General features: G+C 50.2%; 1 protein-coding gene across 2 annotated transcripts in view; it reads right to left on the bottom strand.

The window, feature by feature from the left end:
* CCND3 (cyclin D3) overlaps window positions 1-21,856 on the bottom strand; it is an 80,992-nt gene extending 59,136 nt beyond the window's left edge. For both annotated transcript variants that reach the window (XM_058554402.1, XM_058554403.1), the window contains exon 1: window positions 21,671-21,856. The gene's annotated coding sequence lies outside the window, so the exon portion shown is untranslated. The remainder of the gene's footprint in view (window positions 1-21,670) is intronic.
* Between the last annotated feature and the right edge of the window lie 1,225 nt (window positions 21,857-23,081).

The following is a 23,081-nucleotide window of genomic DNA, read 5'->3' as shown; positions in this document are numbered from 1 at the left end:
GCTTAGGAAACATCTGTGGGAATCCTGCAACAATTGAGCAAAACATGGGAGGACTATTACACAGGCACTCAAAAATCTATATATTGTCAGAAAAAGCTGTTTGTTAACATGTTATGTAGGTAGAAGTCAAGGCCTGGGAATTTTTAATTTTTCCAAAATAATAATGAGCATTTTCTATTTTAGCCACAAATATTCACTTGAGAGGCCCTTTTTCATTTCACTTGAAAGATCTAAGAATAATGCCTTTTTCCTTTAGTTTTAGATAACCAAAACAAAATAAAAAAGATATCTCCCACTACTTTTAAAAATACTTTAACTAGATATTAAATTTTAAGGTTTTAAAAATCATTTTGAGGGACCAGCCCCGTGGCTTAGCGGTTAACTGCGCACGCTCCGCTAGATCCCGGGCCCGCACCGACGCACTGCTTGTCCGGCCATGCTGAGGTGGTGTCCCACATACAGCAACTAGAAGGATGTGCAACTATGACATACAACTATCTACTGGGGCCTTGGGGAGAAAAAGGGAAAAAAAAAAGAGGAAGATTGGCAATAGATGTTAGCTCAGGGCCAGTCTTCCTCAGCAAAAAGAGGAGGATTGGCATGGACGTTAGCTCAGGGCTGATCTTCCTCACCAAAAAAAAAATCATTTTGATTAATCAAGGAGATATTTTAGTCATATTTTAAAATGTACAAATTAGGGCCAGCCCCGTGGCTTAGCGGTTAAGTGTGCGCACTCCGCTACTGGCGGCCCGGGTTTGGAACCTGGGCGCACACCGACACACCGCTTCTCCGGCCATGCTGAGGCCGCGTCCCACATACAGCAACTAGAAGGATGTGCAACTATGACATACAACTATCTACTGGGGCTTTGGGGAAAAAAAAGGAGGAGGATTGGCAATCGATGTTAGCTCAGAGCCGGTCTTCCTCAGCAAAAAGAGGAGGATTAGCATGGATGTTACCTCAGGGCTGATCTGCCTCACACACACACACACACATACACACAAAGTACAAATTAGATATTCTTGTGTTTTCCAGGAAACTACTCCATATTTTCAAATAGTTGTAAATTTCAGTCTCTAAAGGTATCGTGCATTAATAGTATGGATTCATTTTGTATAATGTCAGATACTTAAGTAAATTTACACAGCGTAAAAAAACGTTACATAAAAAAAGGGAAATGCAGGGCCAGTTGGGTTCGTGCGCTCCGCTTCAGTGGCCTGGGGTTCGCCGGTTCGGATCCTGGGCGTGGACCTACGCACAGCTCATCAAGCCATGCTGAGGCAGCATCCCACAGAGAAAAACTAGAAAGGACGTACAACTATGACATACAACTATCTATGGGGCTTTGGGAAAAAAAGGAAAAAAGGAGGAAGACTGGCAACAGATGGTAGCTCAGGGCCACTCTTCCTCAAAAAAGTAAACAAATAAAAAAAAAAAAAGAAAAAGCGAAATGCAACACTGGGAATGCAAAATGATCCTAACTTTGTAAAAATAAAAATGATTGCATATGAACAGTATTCTACGATCTTATTTTAAAAGAATAAAACTATGACTGTATACACACAGAAAAAAGGTTCAGAAGGACACATACCAACCCTTAACACTGGTTTTCCCTGGGGGATGGGACTTGGAGGGTGGGGTGGAATTTGTACCTTTATTTTCTTCCTGTCTGTAATGTCTTTTTACAATGATAAAGTTTGTTTTACTTTTATAATTATAATTTTTTTACTATTCAATTTAATGAATTGAATTTAAAAATTAAATATAAACATTAACAATTATTTAAATAACTGTTTAAATAATAAAGATATGAGACTACAAAGAAACACACAAAATGTAAACCAGGGCTGTCTTCGGGTGGTAAGAACTATGAACCATTTTTCTAACTTTTTCCTATTTTTCTATATTGTCCAAATTTCTTATACTGAGCAAGTATTCATTTTATAATTTTTTAAAAAGCCTTAAAAATAAAGCCTGAATGAATGAATGAACGCATGACTTTCCCAAGCCCTGCTCTGTGCCTGCATCTGGCCCGACATGCAGGAGATTCTTGGCTGTCTCTCTGTCCTCCCTTGCTTCACTTCGTGGCTCAGGTCCTCAGGACCCTGTCCACAGACACACATGGTTCAAGCCTCCATCCACGGTGCACTCCCCAGGTCTGGACACCTGCATGGTGGTGTGGGGTGGGAGCAAGAATCCCTGGCTCTGGTCAAGATGGTCATGGCTCCTGCCTCGCCCTCGCCTCTACCTCCCAAACCTCCAGACTCCACCCATTCACCTCCAAAGACCACTCAGCTCTCCCAGAAGCCTTCCCGCACCCCTCACTTCCCTATTCTTCCTTGCCTTGGAATGGCCACAGCATAGACAGCCTGTACCTCAAGACTTCATACTTGCTGTCTTTGTTCTCACTGTCTCCCCTCATTCATTTGTTGGACCAACATTTATCGAGAGAGGATCATATGCAGTAACAGGCACTGCTGGAAACAAGGACTGGGGCCCAAAGGCATTAGACACTGAACAGCCATTCTTCATAAGGGCTGAATGAGCGAAAGAAGGGTGGAGGCTGACAAAGAAGCAGACTCTGTCCTCAAGGAGCTCACAGCCTAATGAGGACAATAAGCTGGACCCACACGTAACATACAGTAGGACAAGCTACCCAAGGAGGTGGGATAGGTGGGGGAAGCAGCCGCCAAGTGGATTTAAACTGAGCCTTGAAGAATGGCCAAGTTTGGACAGACAGGGTGGATGGGAGGAGGATAAAGGGCATTCCAGGAAGGGGGACAGTGTGAGCAAAATGAGGGAAGCAGGACCACCCCAGGATGTATCAGGCACTCTTGTTGGCAGGAAAAGGGCTCTAAAGGTTGACTGCGAGTCAAAGGGCTGGAGAAGCAGAGAAGCCGAATCTGATTTCACAGGCCCTGGGAAGCCTCTGACGGTCTTTGAGCAGTGGTGCCGTAGAAATGCACAGTAATCCAGGTGGGCGCTCATGAAGGTCTAGGGTAACAGGCAGCCACAGGAGCAGGGAAGAGGCACAGAGGGGAAATCGCAAACCTTGATCCGAAGTACAGAGAACGTCTTTAAAGGAAGAAATTAACATGCATTGAGTACTGACCAAGAGCAAATCCCTATTCTACCGACTTCAATCCTTGAAAGAGTCCTGTGAGATGAGACAGTGTGATCCCCCAAGTTAACTTGCCCATGGTCATCTTGCTAGTAAGCAGACCAAGTGTGTGAATCCATCTCGGCCTGAATTCAAAGGCCAAAGCACCCTTTCCCCATCTCACTTTCTTCTATAGGATCTTTAGATTCCCCAGCATCTAGCGCTATGTTGGTTCAGTACACACTAGAATAAGTGAATGAAGAAATGAATGAACAGATGATTGGAGCCCAGGCTGGCAAAGAAGGCCTTTCAGCACACATAAGAGGGGTGGAGGTGAGGAAGAGATGTAAGGGTAAATGGAAAATAAAACAAACAATCGTTTTGTTACCACTTCCTCTGGGGCTGGGTCACGGTTTTTAACGGTGTGCAGCAGGCACATACAGTCTGGCACGCGCACATCCACACAGACACACAAAGAGCTATTTATTTACTTCCTTTGTGGGGGGTAAATAAAGCTCAGGTCAAAACAGGCTCCCCAAACCGCCAGGGGGTCTTCCCCAGGTGTCGATGCAGCACTTGGCCTAGGGAAGTCACAGGTGGCTGCCTGCTTGTGTCAACCCACCTCCCTTTGTGCATGTGTGGGTCTGGTTCACCAGGAGGCCTCAAGAGAGTGGGGGAAGTAGAAGAAAGGGGGAGGGAGGCAGAGCAAGGCTTCCTCACCCCTCCTCTAGTGCAGGCCAGGGCAGCAAAATTCACCCACCCACCCAAAAGAGTCAACAAGCGAGATGGCATGGGTGCCGGCCCAAGAGTTGGCACAGGGTGCTGCAGCACCTGCTGAGCCAGGCAGCCAATCCTTAGATTGCTGAATCTTAGGGGGAGGGCTGGGGCAAGGGGCACCTCTGGGCAAGAGGTATGTACCAAACCATGTGGAGGTACAGTCCACCCTCATTACTTGTGGATTCCGTATTTGCAAACTTGCCTACTCACTAAAATGTATTTGTAACCCCTAAATCAACACTCATGCCGTTTTCACAGTCATTTGCCGACATGCGCAGAGCCGTGAAAAATTTGAGTCATCTGACGCGCATGCTCTTAGCTGAGGTCAAACAAGGCCTGCTCTGTCTTCTTATTTCAGCCCTTATGCTGCAAACAAGTATCCTTTCAGTCTATTTAGTGCCACCTTTTCTGCATTTTTGGCCTTTTCGTTGATTTCACTGTTGGCGGATGTGCTATCCAATGTTCGTAAGTGCAAGAGGGCTGTGACGTGCCTTACAGAGAAAATACGCATGTTAGATAAGCTTCGAGCAGGTATGAGTTACAGTGCCGTTGGCCATAAGTTCCATGTTAACGAATCAACAATACATACTAAATAAGATGTCTTTAAACAGAAACACACATAAAACAAGGTATTCACTAATTCAGTGTTCACAGCAACTTTACAGAACATAACTACCGTGAATAATGAGAATCGACTGTATTTCAATATTATAATAATTGGGCAGCCGTATCTTTGGGTACCGGTGAATGCCAGTCTGCATCTACTCATCCATCCACCACCCGCCACCTACAGAGCACCTGCTAAGTACAAAATCCTACACTAAAAACCAAAAAGATGGAATGCAGACAGGGCCCCTGCCCTCCCACTGACCATTCTTAATCACAGATGGGGGCACGGGACTCTGAAGGTTTTATTTACTTATTTGGCCTAGATCCCTGAGTTTATAGACCAGCGTTGGGGCCTAACACCTTTGCCAATGTTTTCATCATAAAGACAAATACCTGTGTCATAATAATAGCTTAACACTTGTTGTGTGCCAGGCACGTTCTGAGTACTTGTGTACACGAGGTCTCCTAACGACCCTGGAAGGTGGGTACTACTGTTATCCTCATCGTACAGATAGGGACACTGAGGCACAGAGAGGTGGAGAGTTAAGAACTCACCCGGACCACACAGCTGCTGGGGGGTAGAGACAAGGGTTTGTGCCACCTCCAGTGACATGAAAGGAAAGAAGACAGATGGCATCTTGTGAGGATCTCAGCACCCCCTCTGAAGAGGAGGGGTCCCTCCCCTTAGCCAGGCCACTGTCATTGTTCAGTAGCAAGAGAGCATGAAGGGACACTGGGAGGCCACTCAGAGGTTCAGGCAGGAACAAGCAGGGCTGAAGTAGGCCACGCCTCAGGGAATCAAGCGAGAAAAGCAGATGCACGCACGCAGACAGAGGGTCTGGGACGTGCTAAGAGAGGAAAGAGGGGCCAGGGCAGCTGTCTGAGGTGGCGAGGGCATGGGGCCTCTCTTCCTGGACTAGCTAGGGAACTGCACGGCCAAGAGGGGCCCAGCGAGGAGCCTCAGAGACCAAGGGCCCCACAGAGGAAGTGTCCCCACACAGATTTCCACTTTCCACACCACCCCCTTACCCGGAGCAAAGAGGTGCAGTTGGGGAACCGGGGTCACAGGTAGTGGGAGAGAGGGATCCCCCCAAACCGGAGCGGTGGAGGGAGCCAGGGCTGGTGGAGGGGGTGAGAGGAGACATCTCCCCTGGACTCAGATGAGAAGTCACAAACCTCACTGATTGAGAAGAGGCAGATTCCACGCCTGGTATGTGAGAGAGAAGTGAAACTGCTGCTCCATGCCTGCTCCACCCCTTCCCCACTGGCACCCCCGCCCCCACCCCCAGCCCCCGCTGCGCCCCACCACCCCAAGATGGTAGGCATCCGGCTCCGAGGTGAGGGCCTGCCGCATGCTTTCATGGGCCCCCGCTGGGCCTCTTGAGCTCTGAGCCACAAGGTTGGTTCTCTCAGAGCTGCCATGGCCTGGTCTGTCCTCCACAGGGAGGCAGAAAGGGGACCAGGGAAAACAGAGGGCTTATAAGCTCCACGAGGTAAAGGACTGGGCCTGTCTTGTTCTCTTCTCTTTCGCCCACACTGAGTACAGTGCCTGGCGCATCCATGGTGGGCATTCAACAAACACACACTGAGTGGATGTATGAAAGAGTGAATGAATGAGCAAACGAGTGAGCGAGCGTTGGACCCAGAAGACTGCCCGTCGGTATCTAGCCACCTGGAGATTCACATCTCTAGAGAGGAGAACCGTTTCCTTCATTTTTGACAAAGCTGGACCTCCTGCTTCAACTCTGCCTACTTTCTGTCTCTGAGACTGAGACTGGTCCTGAGAGCTCTGGAACTCTCCATCTGTCTCTCACCCTCTCGGTGTCTCCACCTCCTGATGCTCAAGATGATTACACCCTCACTGAGGTATGGGTCGTGACCCTTCTCTACCCCATCCGAGAACGGCAGGCCTCCCAGAGGGGTGCATATGGTGCTCGCCAATGAACCTCACCCTGAGCCTACAGTGCTCCTGGGACAAGGGCTCCATAAGGACCTCCAACGGGCTTCTGGTCAGGGCGAGAATCAAACCTCTACCTTTGACCAGAGATGAGGCAGTCCAGGGAAGAGGGCATTAGCCAAGGCAGTGCTGGCCCCTCTGCCCTGGGCCTCCCCCAGAGAGAAGTCCATCTGAGAACACTTCTCCTCTCAGAGGTTTCACATAGAAAAGCCATCCTCACCCACGTGACACGGGCTCTCTGGGTCCCTGCCCATCTAGATCCTGTGGCAAAGATTGCTAATTGCCCCTCAGAATCCATTTCCCCTTCTTGTACCTTTCATACTAGAAGCCCCAGCACACATGATCCCCAAACTCCCTTGCAGCTAAGTGTGGCAGGTGACCAATTTTTGGCCAAACAGATAAGTGATCTGGCAATTTTCAGGTCATGTCTTGAAAAGGAAGGGCAGTACCTCCTCCCTCCCTTTTCTCCCTTCCCACTGGCAGGGTCACAGACCCAGGAGATGTGGTGGTGTGCTTCTTCAACACCCGAGGGCACGGAGGAGCAACATCACGGGAGGAGCTCGGGCCCTCAACACTGTAGAGGTCAGAACGCCCACCCAGACTTGAGAAGTGAGAAACTTCCATTTGGTTTCAGCCCCTGATTGTGGGGTCTCTGTGAAAGCAGTCTAACTTCCTCCAAGGCCTACCACAGCCATTCTTTGGGGCCCGGACGCTGATGGGTAAGGTGTGTGGGAGGGGCCTTCCACCTCATCCCTGTCCTCAGCCCTTCAGCTCCCTACCACCTGACTCCATCAGGTCTGCTTTCCCAAGTGTTGGAGAGGGCCTTCCAAGACACTCCCTGAATCCCACCCCAACTAATGCAAAATGGTGGCAGGACGTAAAGGTCTCCCTCCCTCACAATATACGATTTACTCTTCCCTTCAATTGACCATTTCTCAAACGATTTATCTCCTTTGTGAGAAAAGGCCCTTCCATGCTCAGGGAACCACTGTACCTTGTCAGGCCAACCCCACCCTACGGGGAGGGCAGTGAGGAGGGGCAGAAAGTGCGTGCGCTTCAGATCTGAGCCCAGGCCTCCTCTTCACCACTCCCCAGCCCTGTAACCCTGGACAAATCTCTCGGCCTCGGTTTCTTCTTGTATAAATTGAAGATAATAATAATTGCTTACAGGTGTGTGCAGGGAATTCAAGATTATACACTTGTTAAGTCCCTAGCAGCCTGCCTGGCACACAGCAGGTGCTCACTAAACCGTGGCTGTTATTACTACGCAGATAAGTGTAGAAATCTTGAGGACACAGCTGGAGGAGAGCCCTGAATGACCTCCCCAGGGAAAGCAGAGGAGGAGAGAGGTGGGGGGAAAAGACTGCAGCCATAAAGAGGAAGAGAGAGGCAGAGCTGGAGGTGATATCGGGAGAGGAGAGGAGAGGGCTCAGTGATACCCACACTGGGTGCCAGGGTGGAGGGCACAGCTGTGGAGTCTATCAGCTGCCTCCAGCTCACACAATTCCTGCGCCCATCTCATGCCCCACCCAGCACTTCTGTCTGGGGTGGCCACTCTCACCACTATTACCATTGTTGCCGCACTGTCAGCTGCTGTTTCTTGCCTCATCTTCCTTCCTGCCCCTGATAGGGCAGAAGAAGGGGATGGGAAGCAGCTGCCCTACCCGGCCACCTCCCTACCCCTGTGGCCTGGAGCAGCCGGGGTGGTGGTGAGGAGCCCAGGCTCTGCAGACACACGGGCTGGGTTCTGTCCCCTGCTCCAGCCCCTAAGAGCTGGGATCTCAGCAAGTTATGTGGCTCGTCTAGTCCTTCAATTTCTTCGTCTGCACAATAGGGATAATAGGGCTGCTGAGAGGAAGGCATGAGATCTCGCATGGTCAGCCCCTAGCACACACAGCAAGGGTTCCATAAATGTTAGCTGTCACCAGGGTTGGCTTCATGGGCACGCGGCCTGTGCTGTCACACAGAGCCCCATGCTCAGAAGGGCCCCGCGCTTAGTTTAATGCTCTGTCATCATCTTGAAATTCTTAATAACTTTTGAACAAGGGGCCCTGCAAATTATGTAGTCAGTCCTGGCTATTATTAGCACGCATTTACTGAGTCGGCTGGCTGGGCGGTGGCCATGTAAGGGAGGAGAGGCCCAGCAGTCTGCTGGAGATGCAAGACATTAGAGGGCCTTGGGGACCTCAAGGGAGTCATTTAAGTACAGTGAGGTGGGACCCTGCCAGGTTGCCAGTTAGGGACTGGGAGGGTAGTGAGACCCCCATAGACACCCACACCAGACATTGGGGGTGGATGGAGGTGCCCTCCCCTCAGACAGCCAGGCCAATAGGCAGCCTCTGGAGCCCACCACTACCTTCCTCTTTCAACCCTCCTCCCACCAAGGGCAAAGGTGCCTGACGTACCTCGGGGCGAACACCCACCCACCTGATCTGATCCTCAGTATGCCCAGGACAGAGGCCACGTAGAAGCTCAGGAGTACAGGAGTTATGTCCAGAGCCCCTACATCTTTGGGACGTGGAAGTACTTCGTGGTGGGAACCAGCGCTGCCCTGAAGCCCCTCAGTGCCCAGGTCCAGCTGAGTCTTGCTGCTCAGGTTGGAACTGGGACGGGAGTGACGCAGAAGGGATGTTAATTACTACTCCCGGTGGCCCAAGGAGTTGGCCCAGCCCCAGAAGATAGAAAATATCTGCTCCTTCTGTCTCCTTGATTTTAAATCCCAGGTTAGCATGTCTAGAAAGGAGTGTGAGGTGTTTGAGGCAGTGACTTGAACCCTCAAGAGACATGGAGCCTTGCGGGGGTGGTCCTTGGAGCTGGGGATACCCCTTGGCACTATGACGAGGAATGACCTCCCAGAGCTGCCATAAGCCACCTCCAGAGGCGTTTCTGGTACCTGCTGTCTGTCTCCTCTACTGGATTGTGAGTTCCTGGAGGGCAGGCCCACCCACAGTGAGGGCTGACCAGATGTTTGCAGACACCCTCCTCCCCATCCACCCCACACTGCCTCAGGTCCTGTCTCAGCTTCCCCAGTGTCGCCACCACAGCCTGGCCCTCTTCTGTTCCTGGGCCTTCTTGGAGTAGCCCACGTGTGAGTCTGAGGGTGGCCCGGTCTGGCAGGTGGAGCCTGGCCCTGGATAAGGCCCCTCTCCATCCACCTCCGGCCACCTGTCCTGAGTACTCACTCCCTTCCAGACAGCTGGAAAGCGGCCCGGAGCCTCTGCTTAAGGGAGGGGGACGGGTGTGGGAAGGTTCTAAGGGAGCTGAGCCAAGGCCGAGGGGAGGCCTTGCTAGCTGATGGGGATGCTGAGTGTGCATGTATGCGGGGCGGGGGGAGGCACTTGGGAGAAGTGGGAATTGGGGGTGGGCCCAGAGAATGGAATGTGGAGTTCATTCTCCTGGGGGCACAGCTGTTTATTTTGATCTTCCCGTCAGCTGCTGCATATTCCTTATCTTGGGGCTCAATCCAGACTCCACCCCCTGCTCTGTTGCTGAGCTGGGGACAGCAGATACTGTGGGATACAGTCCTGCTCTCTGCTCTCACTACCTTAGGTCCCCGCTGCTCCAGGTGCTAAAAGGGACAAGGAGAGAGCAGGCCCCCAAAAGAAACGCCTGCTCCACACTTCAGACCTGCTCTGCGCCCATCCACGGGTAACTGGGTCTCAAAAGTGAGCCATCTCATGCCAACGCCCACCGCCACCTGGCACGACAGCCTCAGTTGGTCACCCCAGAGTTGCCTGCACATTTCAGTTTTATTGGTGCCACAGGACTTGAAGCGCCGGCAGATAGTGCCGGCTTAGTCGGGAATTTGTGGCAGAGGCAGCTGTCACCTCCCAGGCCACACCAGGCTCTCCTCTGGGCTGACACACTGCAGTCCTCATGCCAACTTCTTACTTGGCACCTACTGTCTCCAATAAATTGCTATGAAAATAATAAGACTGATTTTCTGTGTACTTATGGAAACGCGACTCATGACTCGTTTTGCATTTTTCATGTTATTACAGAACTGGAACATTTAGAAAAAGGAAAAAAAGTAGAAAAACAAAGATCACCCAGAGTTCTACTACCCAAAAAACAACCACTGCTAACATTCTGGTATATTTTCTTCCAGTTTTTTCTCTATGTATGTGCGTGTGTGTGTGTAAAATATATAGTTGTAAATATATTGTATGCACAATTTTCCATCCTGATGTTTTTCCTTAACATTACCATATAAGTAACTTTTGTGATATCATATTTTTGCAATTGACATTTTTAATGGCTAATATTCCATTTAATAGATATACTATACTTTGCTTAACTCTTTTGTCAGGCATTTCCGTTGTTCCAAATTGTTGTCACTGTATATAACACTTTGATGAAGATCATCATGGACACAGTTTTTTCTACATTTAGAATTATTTAAATTAGGAAATTTAAATTGGGAAAGTGGAATTACTGAGGCAGAGGGTCAGAATATTTTGGATGCATTTTATTTTGATACTTATAGCCAAACTGCTTGCTTGACCACATGACAAGGCTACCAGCAGGGCAAGAACATGCCCATTCAGATCCACTATTGCGTAAGGACACTGCTCACTATTAGAAATCTTATGTGCCTAAGTCATGGTACCTTTGGTAAACTATTCTTTTTGGCTGCTGAGCATCTACTCCCCTTTCCAACGGCACTGCCACTTCCTTTTGGGGGATTCCCTCTCCCCGGCGCAAATCCAGGAGCCAGCCTGCCTGACCTATAATCACAATAATAGTGATTCTATAATCACAAATAGTAGTGATTATAGAAATAGTCACTAATTATTTTAGAAAGAATTAATAATAAAGAATAAGTAAGCCTAACAATTGCCATAGAAATAAGAACAAAAAAGTGATTATTTCTATAACATGGCTTTCAGTAAAAAAACTCAGCCTGCCCGACGGAAACCGGAGGGGCCGGCCCATCCATTCCCACCATGCCTGGTCAGGCAGAGGTGACTGGCCAGCTGCTGTCATCTGCCTGTAGGTCCCTCTGCCCAGCCCTCGGGCACTCTGTCAGCTTCTGCCCATTTCCAAACCTGGTTTTCCAGCCTTTCTGGTGAGTCTGTGAGATCCCGACCTTCTTCCAACAAATTTTCTTTGCCTTATAGTGGACAATCTGTTTCCGTTGCTAACAGAACCTTGAGAATACACTAAGCCTTGCCAACTTAGTGTTTTCACATGGCAAGCCAGGACACTTGTCTGGGTCATGAAGTCATGAAGCTAATCATGATCAACATTTTTTAAAAACGAAACAACAGAATGAAAAAGAAAATATCAAAAGTACCTCTTCTGGAGTGAGGGAAAGTATTGTTTAGTGAAACTGGTTTGTTTTACATATACATATACATGTGTGTTTGTATGTGTGTGTAAAACGAAAACATTTCTCGTTTTGAAAAACATTGCCCTAACTGAATTTGAGTTACTTGAGAATAAAGAACAAGATAATCTCTCCTAAATGTTTTTATACTTCTTCCTAAATCTTTAGTACCTAGGAAAATGTACTTCCTTGCCAAGAGAATGGTATATTTCAAGGTCCACCCACTATTTTCTCTCTATTCATAGTTGGTCATCTCCTCCTACCCTTTACTTAATGATACATAATGATAACAGACATCTTTTCCTCCTGGCCTTTAAATTTCTGTTAATGGCACCAATATTCTGCCAGCCACCCAGGCTGAAATATTCTAGGGTTGTCCTTAATTAGTCTCATTATTCATTTATTGAGCACCCACTGTATCCTAACAGGAGAGAAGGCATGCAAGCAGCAAGCTACAACATATGGCAACATACTTCATCTTAGAAGTGTGCATGGTGCCTAACACGGGAAAGGCAGAGCAATTTCACAGGGCAGATGATTCTTCATACCTTCCTACCAAATAATTACTAAGTTCTGTTGCTTCTACCTTCAAAATATTTTGCCAATTCGCCCCCTTGTTTCCATTTCTACTGGCGTCACCCTAGTTTCAATCCTTTTTATGTTTTGTGTAGAAGCTCTTGCCAATTCTATTATTCAACTACTGCCCTAGAAATCACCTTAAAACAGTTCTGATCACGCCATCTCCTTGCTCAAAAGCCTTCAATGGCTCCCCATCACCTAGTAAATAAAGTCCAAACTCACCAACCCAACACTGTTGGTTTGGCTTCTTCACCATTGCCTAAAAATTTCTTTCCAGTTCTGTGTCCCACTAGGCCAGCCATCCTCTAGACCAGTCTGCAAGGTTCTCCCTTTCCAGCAATGCATCTGTCTGAGGCCAGATTTTCTTCACATATGTCAACCAAAACAACATATTGCAACAGACTGAAGCAGAAGCAGATATGATAATCCAGCTGCCTTCTATTAAGCCAGGCCTTAAAGAGATTTGCAAAAACATAAAACAAGGCCACACTTCCAACTAATTTTTTTTTTGGAAAATATGGTTACTATTTTATAAAAAATATGCTATGTTAACATGCAATGAGTTTTTTATTGTTACTTTAAAGGAATAATAAATATTTTAAAAATTTCTCATTAGAAATTAAATGTCAATAGCTACAATCTTCAAAAACAGAAGTCCTTTGCAATCCTCAATAATGGTTAAGGGTGGAAAGCGCTCCCGAGACCAGAAAGTTTGAGAATTGCTGCCTTAGATCTAAGACATCAGTTTTAGCAGACACAGGATCTCCATTCTTTACCCTTCTTCGCATTCTCCCCCCCGCCCCAGTGTGTTGCTGGAGTTTTTAAACCATTAAAAAAGCAAGAAGTGGGGGGCTGGCCCGGTGGCGTGGTGGTTAAGTTCGCACACTCCGCTTCGGTGGCCCAGGGTTCACAGTTTCAGATCCCAGGTGCGGACCTATGCACTGCTTGTCAAGCTATGCTGTGGCAGGCGTCTCACATATAAAGTAGAGGAAGATAGGTACGGATGTTACCCAGGGCCAATCTTCCTCAGCAAAAAGAGGAGGACTGGCAACAGATGTTAGTTCAGCACTAATCTTCCACACCAAAAAACAAAACAAGAAGTGGTCATAATAAGAATAATTATTTTTATACAAATAATAGTGATTATAGAAATAGCCACTAATTATTTTAGAAAGAATTAATAATAAAGAATAACTAAGCCTAATAATGGCCATAGAAATAAGAACAGAAAAGTGATTATTTCTATAACATGGGTTTCAGTAAAAAAACAGATATTCAAAAGTAGAAAGGTACAAAAGTAACCACCATTTAAAATTGCTCCTGAATAATTTCTCATCAAGTCCACTCCTCTTTTATTTTCTCAAATGGCATCTCTGAGAAGAAATTCCTGGTAATCCATCCAAAAGCAACTGCTCCTTCTTCCAGATCCCCCAGCACTGTCACTCAAACATTTCTTGTGGCCCAGGGAGCCCATAAGAGCCCATAAGCAAATGCATACTGACTTCCTAGATGTGCACATCTAACTATCACAAATTCAATTATATCTGCTGGAGAAGACACCAACGAACCACAAAAATCTATGGATTGTTTATACAATGTGGTCCCTTAACCTAAGCTCAACATAGTGTTCAACCAAAGACTTGGCCATTTGGCCCAATGAAAACTGGCTATGCTGGAGATTCTCAGAGAGGGAAGAGAATGCCCAAACTATGTATACTGTGTTTTCTGAGCAGTTTAAGGAGACTTTAATGGTAATTTTGACGTGTGTTTTGTTTTTCCACTGCCTTTGAACCCCACACCACATACAATGTGGCTCTACCGGAAATGAGGAATGGACAAGACCTCTGGGACCTATAGGTATCACTGGAGGGATGTACCAGGTGGGTGAGCCCAGGAGTCCTAGACCTCTGCAGCCCCGTCCTCTGGACAGGGTATGTGGCATCCACCCCGAGCCAGGGCTGGTGCCCATTTCTGGGTACAGTATCTTGAAGGTGAAGGTTACAGGTCCAGCACTAGAATCCAGTTTAACTACCAACTCCAGAGGCATGTCCTTAGCCACTGCCCTGGTGCCACACTCCTTCCAAAGCCTGAGTCCCAGGGAGAGAAAGGAAAGGAAAATGAGTGTTGGAGCGGGAGCTGGAGGAAAAGCTTGTTTGCACCACTACTGCAGTTGGGGCGGCTGTGGTTGGGGTGATTCATCCAGGGCTTCCCAGATAGGTCAGGGCCCCAGCCCCACCTAGCAAAGCTCACATCGCCACCACCCACTCCTGCTTCCTGGGTCGTGTGCAACACCTGACCTGCCTGCTGGGGCGGGGCGGGGCCATCCTTGCTCCTTCCCTTCCACGTTGCTGGGCTTAGGACTCAACCTCAAAGCTCTGGCCAGGAGCACTGAGGGATGGAAGAGGCTCTGGGCTGGCCTGGGGGACTTGTATCTACACCATTGCACCTCCACACAGATGTGCATGTCACCACAAATACACCGTCACACGCAGAGGCAGCTCAGGGGCCTACCAGCCTGTTCCACCTGTCCTGACACTGTGTTCAGGACGTCTCACTAGGGACCCTGGGCCGTTTCACACTCCCCCTGGTGGGGGGGCACACACACGCACACACGTAATGTGCCTGAAAAGTCTGACTCAGGTCAGAGTTCTTCCAGCCACCAGGCTCTCAATACTGACTAGTGACCTTGGGCAAGTTACTTAACCTCTGTGCCTTGTCTAGAAAATGAGGAAACTACATAGGATTCTTGTAGTTAAGAAATAAGAAACGAGTTAATAAATATACGCGTTTATTATAAACTTACATATTTACAAATGGCATATCCTGTACGTAGGTACTTACAACAGTCCCTGGCACGTGGAATTATTGTGCAAAGATACGCTATGATTACCCCCAACGTCTTCGCTGCCATGTGCCTGGGAAGAAATGAGGGTTCAGAGAAAATCCACACAATAGATTCCTACAAGGAATATCAAAAATGACTTCCAGAAGCTGTGTCAGAGGGAAGGCAGAGAAGAAGTAACTTTCTGAGGACCACCCAGAAGGCACCAAGCCAGCGGCTGTAAAGAGAGTTTTGAGTTAGAACCCAAGAGGCTGGGCTCAGGCAGATGAAGACTCAGTTTCCTTGGAGACTAACGAACCTGAGAAAAAAACTCAGCCTGGTCCTAGAGGTGGAAGTCAAGGCAATTCCAAGGCAAGATGGAGGCCAACCCTAGGACCAGCAGGTACCAGCTGACTGGAAGGAAAAAAGAGAGGGCCTGGGAGAAACCAGGATGTTCTACACCCTGGCCCATGCTCAGCCACCCAGTACATCTGAGTGTTTGTAACCCCAAGATCCTCTCTCACTGCGATGAAAATAGATTCCACATCTGAACAGTCTCCAAGTCTGTGGTTCTGTAGTAGATACTGCTGAAAGGAAGGGACTCGAGCTAGAAGGAAAGGAAAAGGCAGCCTTGACTCTCAGGGGCCTGGTGTTGGGAAGAAACGCACTCCTCTCCCCCATAATTCCAAGGCAGCTTGTGATATCCACTTGCCAGAGCAGAATAAACCCTCTCCTGGGTCCCCTTCAGAGCCGCTTCCTCAGTACCCAGCAGAGTGAGCTTAATAAAGACAGCTTAGCAGAGAGTCTGTGCAGACCAGACAGATGCCTTCCTGGGGACGGCAGCCTGGGGGCCCTCGGTGCCCCAGCCTCCCTTCCGCTGGCTGGTCCACTCCTCCTCCCACAGCCTCCAACACCTCCAGCTGGAGCCCAAGTCAGAGCCCAAGGTTTGCATCTGCCTGAGGCCCTGCTACGGCTTCCTTTCCCAGAACTCAGGGCCCCCAGGGGAGGGGGCAGGAGGAGCCGCCTGGAGGGAAGAGAACTGAGAACAGGAGGGAGGGTGAGCTGGAGCAGACAAAGCTGGGGCCAGAACTGGGAGTTTCTGGGACAGTCCCAATGTCAAGGATTCTGTCCAACTGTCTGACCACAGGCCAGAACGTGGGGCCGATTTTTATTTTAGACAAAAGGATGAAATGAAGTCACAGATGGGATGGTGAGCAAAGAAACCAGGGCTGCCTCCTTGTGTTTGGATAGTTCCCATGCCCGCCCGAGGAGCTCAGTCTGGGAGATGATTATGACGATGATACGATGATGACACATGTATAAGGACCTATGACGTGCTTGGCACTTGGCGGGGCTTCATGTGTGTTAAGTGCAGAGTGCGGGCTCCGAAGCCTCAGCGTCTTTCTCTGTAACCACTCTGCGCCTCAGTTTCCCCTCTGTAAAGGCACAATAGTGCCTCCCTCATAGAGCTGTTGTGAGGACACAAAAGATAATAACTGCCATACAGTAAGCATTCAACAACTATTAGCCATTGTTAATCCTCACAATGACCCTGTGAGGCAGGGACTACAGTTACGCCCACTTTACAGACGAGGAAACTCAGTGTCACACAGCCAGGAAGGAGGCAAGCTAGGACGCAAACCAGGGTGGTTTCTCTACTGAGCACGGGCTCTCTCGACCACTCCACGAGAGAAAGCACAGATTAGAGGTGATGTGTACAAACTTTACAGCCAAATGGCCAAGCCAGACTCCCAGCTCAGCCACTGACGAGTTGTGTGAATGGAAGCCAGCTGCCTAACACTCAGTGCCTGGGCTTGCCCATCTATAAAATGGGCATCCTGCCTCATGAAGCTGTTGGGCATACATGGGTTACTAAGTGCTTGAACGCTACTAGCTATGGCCTCTTTCTCTGGGCCTGCCCTCCACGTTGCCCTCTGGCTACAGGGCTTGTAACTGCGCTCTCTGTCCTTGCTCAAGCTGGGCCCTGCCTGCTGTGTCCCTGGGGCCCCAGTGGCTCTGTGCCTTTCTAAGGGTCTGGGGGTGGCAGCAAGCAGATCTGGGCTGACAAACAAGGCACCAAGCCACCCTCGTCCCCCTCCTTCTTACAGACAATGCCTGGGCCCCTGCTCTCTCACCTTAGGAGTGGCTGATCCTGGGGAATTTCAACCAGGGTGGGGGAACTGGTCAGGCCGCTGAGGGTAAATAGTTTCAGAGAGGTGTGGCTTCTGAGGCCCCTTAAAGGAGATGACATAGGTGTCATGCCTTTGAAGGGTATGAAAGGCCGTGCCACATTAGGTACCCTGCCATGCCCATGAGGGCTGCTGGCCTTGCCCTGTGCTCCCAATATATGGGTTCTTCTATCCCAAGGGCAAAGTAAGGTCAGGGAGGGGAAAGAGAAGGCGTGGGAGGGAGGGGATCCCTGACCTGGAGAAGGGAGCCTGCCCCAGGGGCAGAGGCCAGCATGTTCTGGCATGTTCTGGACTGAGCCCAGAGGAGACCCGGAGCGCATTTTATGGGAGCTGTGCTGGGTCAAAAGTGGCGCTCCAGGCCCTGGCGTGTAGATAGCTGGGGATGGGGTGGGGAAGAGGCCCCGTGAAACCAGCTGGCAGCTGAAAGACAGATGGCGCTGTTCACCCAATCCAGCAGCCCTGGAGCGACACACTGGGCAACAGCCCCACCTGGTGGACAGACAGGGACCACCATAGGCCAGGGAGTGCCGAGGAGCAAGGGGATGACCTGGAAGGAGGACGCAGGTGAATAATCACACGGGGAGGTTGGGAGATGGAAGGGGCTTTGCGGTCTTCTTGCTAGCAGAAGCCCCTGCTAAACACGTGCTCTAGACTCCCCTAGATGAGGACTCACTTCTTCTGAAGGGGATCAGGCAATTATTTGTTAGAAAGTTCTTAGACTTTTTGGAAATCTGCCTCCACCAGTGCCCCTACCCCCTGCCTGAGGGCTTTCAGAGGCAACCTTTCAAATATTTGAACACAGTTATAATATTCCTCTTGAATTTTCTCCCCATTTGCTTCAAGCTGCCAGAGTCTGACTTCAATCTTTCACCCACTGCATCTTTTTCTCACTCAGTTATCCCTTTAAAATATATTAGCTTCCAAGGAATCCCTGCTAATTCTGTACTCAAGCCATCCCCTCCCCACACTAGCAGCATCATTTTTAAAACACCTTTGGATCTCAACCTCCCTACTGTTCAGGGTGTGATATGTTGGGGAAGTTGATGCTCCGATCTGGGGGTTCATTTAGACATCAGGAGCACTGGCTTTGAAATCAGACAAACCAGTGTTCAAATCTGAGCTCTGCCACTTACTAGCTGTGTGACCTCAGCCAAGTTTCTTAGCCTTTCTGAGCCTGTTTCCTCGTTGTAAATGAAGGATAGCGGTATTTACTACCTGGAGTTGTGGTGAATATTAAGTGAGATAAGGCAGGTAAAATACTTAGCAACATGTGTTGCTCCTGACAACACCATTCAGCTCCTAAGCGGTCATTATAACCACATTCCTCTGGATTAAGGGCTGTAGGGAGTGCTTGCAGGAAGAGAAAGGCGAAAGGGCAGAGAGAGAAAAAGAGACTTTCTGGGGTTAGTCAGCCTTTCCCACCCAGCACAAATCCCAGGTGGGTGAAATCAACAAATGGGCACCTTGTTCCAATCCCATTTCCACAGTGTCTCTGGCCCCCTGCAGTAATGGGGCAGGCCTTGACAGCACTTTGAAACTCAAGAGTTTAAAGTTTAAATGTCTTTGAGGGCAAGAGAAACACACCAAAATAAACACACCTATCACCGCTCAGCAGAGAAAGGGAAACTTGGCAGGGGCCCCAGAACTTTCCCCACCCCCAGCCCTCCCTAAACTTCCTCTTGTGGTTTTCTCAAGAGTACAACCTGTTCTCCCCAGCCAAGAGAGCGCCTGGGGCAGGGGGCCGGAGCATGCCAAGGGTTCCACCGCACCCCACCCTAAGCTGAGAGAGGAAGCGGGGGGGCAGGGCCGGGGGGTGGCAGGGGAGCAGCCTGGAGGTCGGTACATCCTGCTTATCTGTATCTCAGTGTGGCCACCTCTGCCCTTCACTCCCTGCATCAATACCCATCCCCCCAACACACACCCCTCTCTCAAAGACAGAGGCACGAGGCGGTTTGATTGCTGGCAGAGAGGGACTGCCCCAGAGCCTCCCCAGATCTGTGCAGAGGGCTCTTGTGAGAAACCTAGAGTTTCAGAAAGGTAATGGAAAAATGGGTTCCCATGGAACCTCTGCCCTGTGGCCTGGCTCACACCATGGGCATTGTCCCAGCCTGCCTGGAGGGATGGGGTCAGATGCACAGAGGCAGCTTTGGGATGCAGCAGCTGTGGGGAAGAGAAGTGAGCATCTCAAGATTGCTTCCACTCCTCCCCCCGCATCTTCCTTACTTAGCTACCAAGTTGGACTGTTCCTTTTGGAATCTAGAATACGAGGGTCCACGCTATTCTTAAAGATTTCCAACAAAAGAGGTGTCTTGGTTTCCCACATCCCCAGATTCTGGCACAATACATCCATGCTGTGTTCGTTCTTGCATCAAACCTTGGTTTGTTCCTCTTGGTCAGTGAGGCTTACTCAGACACACACACACACACACACACACACACACACACACACGCCATTAGACAGCATATAAGCTCTGTGCAATCACCATAACCCTAGGGCCCCCAGGCCTGCTGGGGCTCCCTGCAAACCCGCGCTCAGCTAACAGATTGCTCTCCTCTGTATCACTCAAGATAAAGGACCAGGGACTCCCTTTCAGGGACTCCTAAGCCCCTGGCTCAAGTGCACATTCTATGTGGTCAGTCCAGGAGGCAGGCTAGCCTTTGGTTAAGAACAGGGCCTTCTAAGTCAAGTGACTTGGGTTTAAATCCCAGCTCTGCCATTTATTTCTGGTGTCCTCTTTAGGAAAATTACATATCTCCTCTGTGCCTGAGCTTCCTCATCTATAAAATGCACATAATCCTAGTGCTTACCTCATAGGACCATTGAGAGGATTAAATGAGACATTACACCTAAAACATTGAGAATAGTACCTGCCAGTGCTATATATAAGTGTCAGCTAATATTCTGAACCCTTGAGGGAGGGAAACAGGAAAGAGAAGGCGCTTGGGACCATGGAGGTCATGGTCTCAACGACTGGGCATAGACTGGGATCCTGCTGGAATCCTCAGAAACGCTTTTGATTCTAAATTCCAGGGGGATAGAAGCTCTGACTCGTTTGCCATTACATCCCCCACATCTAGCCTGTGCAGACAGAGTATGGCCACAGCAAACAGGTGTTGTGCCCGTCACCTCTCCCAGGAGCCCAGAAACTGAAAGAGCAGAACACTCTGCAGGAAAGCAGTGGGAGCTCCAGTTCTCTTCACCCAAGTCTGGTCTCAAAGAGAACTGAGTGGGAGGCAGAGAGCAAGGATTTGTTAGAGGAAACAGTCCTAGAGTCCAGAGATGGGCGTGGGTGCCCCAAGATTGTGTGGACTGTTGCATCACCCCCAGGTGGACCCTTCCAGCTGCACCCAACTGGGAATTTCTGGGTTCTTAGGGATCAGCCTAGAAACCTGCCTTTCCCTGAATTCATCCTGTTCATTCCCACCTCTTCCTCATGCCCAGGCAGTGGGTTAGAGAGAGCAGGAACTGCATCTGAGTCCTCATTGTACCTAATGCCCCACACCACTGTCAGGCATGAGTACAGCTCTGGAGAACGAAAAAGTGCTCCCAATGACTTCCCACCACTTCTCTGCCTGGTGACTTGCATCATTCAGAAGACAACTCAAACGTCCTCTTCTCTCTGAAGCATTCCCAGCCACTCCAACTTGGCACCTTATCTCTGTCGGTCTATGACACACACTAACTGTGGATGACTAACATCATTGCACCCTCAGCATCCCACACCATCCCAGACACATAGTAAGTGCCCAATTAATGTCTGAAAATGAATACATTAATGCTCCCTTAGTAGCAGCAACCAATTTCTTCCGTTATTCCTCTCGCTGACACAAAAGACACAGAAGAGGCTAAGCCCGTCACTTGTGTACCCATCAGACACCAGAGGGACGAACAGTGAGGGGTCTCTCCTTCCAGTCCTGTACTCTGGCCTCCTCCTTCTGCCCTGGCTGGCAGGAGGACCTGAAGGGTCTCTCTCCACACTGGTTCTGCCCTCCTACTTGCCTCCCACCCCTGTATCTGAGGTATGAAGAACGACGACAGCCCAGTGAAGCCACTGGGCTTCCAGGTCAGCTTGGAGGGAGGCTGTGGGGACATAGAGGGCTCAGGGCTTTGAGGGGCTTCTCTGCCCTTCAGCTACGTGCAGAACAGCTCACTCAGAGAGAAAGTGAGCCGAGCTTTGGGTGACAACGGGGAGGTGATAAGGCGCGGTGACCCCCTACCCCGGGTACCCAGCCTGAGCTTGGAGGCCCCAGAGAAAGAGGGAGATGCTGACACTCCCTCTATCTTGGTTTCTCCAGCCCTCAAGCCTACCTCCTTGGCAGGTGAGTCCACCAGAGCACCGACTGTGGCCGCACTTTCTCCTGCCGCCTCTGGCTTCTGTCTTTGGGAAGGTGGGGGAGGGGGGTCGCAACTTCCAGCCGCGGGGGTTGGGGGGGCGTGGACCCCTCCTGCAGACGCCCAAACCGAACCAGTCTCCGCCCCCGCGGGCGCGGCGTGTTTACAAAGTCCGCGCCGCGCCGCCGATCCGGAGTTTAAAGCTGGGCAGGAAGTGGGGAGGAGGGGGCGGGGGAAACAAAGGGGCTGGGCGCTCCGCTCAGCTAAGGTTTGGGCCCCGACTCCTCCTGGCGCGGCCCCGCGGCTCACCCGGCGCCGCGCCCCCCGCCCACAGACCCCGCCCCCCGTGCCCTGGGTGAGGGGCGGGCGCGCTCCCAGGCTCAGGCGCGCGCTGCAGGACAGGCGCAGCGCAGGTTCCCAGACTTCTGCCTTCTGGGCGCTCCACGCGCTTGGCAGGAAATCAACAACATTAGGCGCTGTTTCTTGACCTCTTACTATACGTCTGGCACCGTGACAGATCCTTTGTGTATTTTAGCTCATGTTTTCCCCTGCTTTCAATCCCACCCCAGTTCCACAAAAGAGGAAACTGAGGCACAGTAAGGTTGGGTAATGTGCCAGACGTCCCACGGCTGGCGAGTGTTAGGATTCAAACCCAGAGTCTGCGTCCTGCCAGGCACCCGCAAACGGAGACGAAGGAGGCATGGTGAGGTCCCCGCACGAAGAACCCCATCCAAAGGGGCTGACGGGCGAGTGAGCCACGGAAAACTACAGGCACCGCGTGGACGCAACGCCCTGGGAGTGAGGCGGGCAAGGGACAGCCTCCTGCCGCCTGCGCCTCCCGGCTGGCCGCGCAAATACCTGCGGATTAATTGAGTGCGAGAAGGCAGCTGGATGCAGAGGAAAACGTGCACTAGGTGGTCGTTAGGCTCTGGTTCCAAGTGGGACTTGGGAACTGCGGAGCTGTCAGCACAAAATAAGGTTTCCCAAATTTCCCGCACAGGAGAATCACCTGGAGAGTTTAACAATAGAGATTCCCAGGCCCCACCCCAGAGAGTCAGTCGCTGGGACTGGACGGGACCCAGCCAGGTGTTGCTAACAATCACGCAAGTTTGAGCGTTCCAGAGCTGTGCTCTCTATGAGAAACGATTTCATCTTGAAAGACTTGTGAAACCGAGGGCGCGTCTTCCTGGCCAATTCCGTGGCGTACTGGGACCCCCTGAACCCAACGCTCACAGAATGTCACGTGAGCCGGGGTCATCAAACGCATCCCCCCATCTGGGCTTCGGAAAGCCCGCAGGGGCTCGCGCTGCCCCGCCCCTTCCCTGCCCCTCCCTGCCCCTCCCCGCCCCGCGACTACAAGTTCCATCCTGCCCTGCGCTCGCGCACA

This window comes from Diceros bicornis, chromosome 14, assembly GCF_020826845.1.
Source record: "Diceros bicornis minor isolate mBicDic1 chromosome 14, mDicBic1.mat.cur, whole genome shotgun sequence".
NCBI classification, from domain to species: Eukaryota; Metazoa; Chordata; class Mammalia; order Perissodactyla; family Rhinocerotidae; genus Diceros; species Diceros bicornis.
Note: the sequence above shows the minus strand (reverse complement) of the source record. Positions and strands in the feature narration are given on the sequence as shown.